The sequence below is a fragment of the Ovis aries genome, chromosome 5, assembly GCF_016772045.2.
Source record: "Ovis aries strain OAR_USU_Benz2616 breed Rambouillet chromosome 5, ARS-UI_Ramb_v3.0, whole genome shotgun sequence".
NCBI classification, from domain to species: domain Eukaryota; kingdom Metazoa; phylum Chordata; class Mammalia; order Artiodactyla; family Bovidae; genus Ovis; species Ovis aries.
This window is the reverse complement of record NC_056058.1, coordinates 11,867,497-11,869,937: the sequence shown is the minus strand read 5'-3', so window position 1 is coordinate 11,869,937 and position 2,441 is coordinate 11,867,497. Positions and strand designations below refer to the sequence as shown.

The window sequence follows — 2,441 nt, the reverse complement described above, 5'->3', positions numbered from 1 at the left end:
AGAAGTAGGGCTGGAGGGGTGTGCCCTTGCTGCTTTGAAGAAGGAGCATCCGGAAGCTGGAAACAAACTCCTCCTTGGAAACCTGAGAAGGAACCAGCAGTGCTGATAACCTGCTTCTAGCCCAGTCATACCTATGCCAGACTTCTAGCCTGCAGAACTATTTGATAACACATTTCCCTTGTTTTTGAAGTCCCTAGGTTGTTGGTAATGAGTTGAGGCAGCAGTAGAAAACTAGTAACCAATGTGTTAACAAGGGGTTCTGTCCCCCTGTGACTTTCGTTTCATTTCCTACAGTGTCTTTTGATAAACAGAAGCTCTGGATTGAAAAAAAAAAAAAAAGAAGAAAAAGAAACTGGTGAATACTCTGGGCATCAAAAAAGATGTCCTCGCAATTGAGAAATATTGCTGAAGGTGCTAGAGTGTGTGGTCTTCAAGAGCGAAAACTATTTGTGGATTATTAAATACAAAGTTTGGACACTTATCTGGGTGCCTCTACAATTGTTTATTCAACACCCTCTACTTTTTTCTAAAGATACCCCATCAACATGGAACCTCAGAATCTAACAGGTCTCTCAGAATTCCTCCTCCTGGGCCTCTCAGATGATCCAGACCTGCAGCCCCTCCTCTTTGGACTCTTCCTGTCCATGTACCTGGTCACCGTGTTTGGGAACCTGCTCATCATTCTGGCTGTCGTCTCTGACCCCCACCTTCACAACTCATGTATTCCTTCCTTTCCAATTTGTCCTTGGCTGACATCAGTTTCAGCACCACTGCTGTCCCCAAGATGTTAGTGAATCTCCAGACACACAGCACATCCATCCCCTATGCAGGGTGTCTAGCTCAGGGGAACTTTTTCTCTCTTTTTGCATGTTTGGAGAGTCTCCTTCAGATGGTGATTTCCTATGACAGGTTGGGGCCATTTGTCACCCTCTATACTACCTGGTCGTCATGAACCCCCACCTCTGTGGCTTATTGGTTCTGGTGTCATTTTCCATCAGCCTTTCGACCTCCTTGATGCACTACTTGATGTCACAGCTTACCTTCTGTGCAGATGGTGAAATACTTCACTTCTTCTGTGACCTTTCTCAACTCCTCAACCTTTCCTGTTCTGACACCTCCATCAATATCATATTAATCTATTTCATTAGTACCATCATTGGTGGGATTCCACTCTCAGGGGTCCTTTACTCTTATACTTGAAATATATCCTCCATTATGAGAATGTCCTCATCAGGTAGGAAGTACAAAGCCTTCTCCACCTGTGGTTCTCACCTGGCAGTTGTTTGTTTATTTTATGTAACAGGCATGGGTGTAAACCTCAGCTCAACTGCCTCATCTTCCCCCAGGAAGGGTGCAGTGGCCTTGGTGATGTACACTGGTCACTCCTGTGCTGAACCTTTTAATCTATATGCCGAGAAACAAGGACATTAAATGTGTGCTCTGGAGGATTATCAGCAGAATAGTCTAATCTCAGTACTAGTGTCTTTTTTTGGCGGGGGGTCTTTTTTGGTTCATGAGACTGGAAAAGGCAGAAAAATCAAATATGTGATACAGGAAACCAGATGCTGCAGTCATGTCACATATATGTATCTATCTAGCTCTTGGCTTTCTCTTTACACAATTTGTCCTTGAGAGTCAATTCCTAGGCAGGTTAATAAGAAGTCTGGGGGTCCTCAAGGAGAGAGCAGTCTGGAATTCTCAAGGAGAAAGAAAGGACAAACATTTTTTTCCCTCTACATTCCTCAGTCTTAGTCAATTACACAACACAGTTTAAACTCTGTACTAGGGATTATACAACAACAATGTAGCCTGCCTGAGGATAGTTTCTCCTTCCTGAAAAAGTGAAAGTGAAGTTGCTCAGTCATGCCCAACTCTTTGCAACCCCATGGATAGTAGCCTGCACCAAGCTCCTTTGTCCATGGTATTTTCAAGGCAAGAAGTATTAGAGTGGGTTGCCATTTCCTTCTCCAGGGAATCTTCCCAACCTGGGGATAGAACCCAGGTCTCTCACATTGCAGACAGACGCTTTATCATCTGAGCCACCAGGGAGTCCTGAAAATCTTCTGGCTAATCCTGTTATCTTAAAATGTAAATTATGGGAGTGGGCCTAATAAGATCTTTACAACCTCCAGATGTTCTTTTGATTCATTGAAATAACTAATTAAAAGATATATAACTCCATTGCTAACACTAGCAAGGAGGGTACTCTTTCTGCCCCCTTCTGATGTCTACGTAAGAAACTTTCTCTATCTCTTTTATACTTTAATAAAACTCTACTACACAAAAGGTCTGAGCGATCAAGCCTTGTCTCTGGCCCCAGATTGAATTCTTCTCCTCCAAAGGCCAGAATCTCAGCATCTTTCATGGTTCAGCAACAACTTTTCATCCTCTTGGAATAGCTTTAACAGAATTGGGAAATATTTTGTATTTCCCACTTAAGT

At 43.0% G+C, this 2,441-nt stretch overlaps 1 pseudogene; it reads left to right on the top strand.

Moving 5' to 3' along the window:
• The first annotated feature begins 545 nt into the window (after positions 1-545).
• LOC101109014 (olfactory receptor 7E178-like) lies at positions 546-1,468 on the top strand (annotated as a pseudogene).
• The last annotated feature ends 973 nt before the right edge of the window (positions 1,469-2,441 follow it).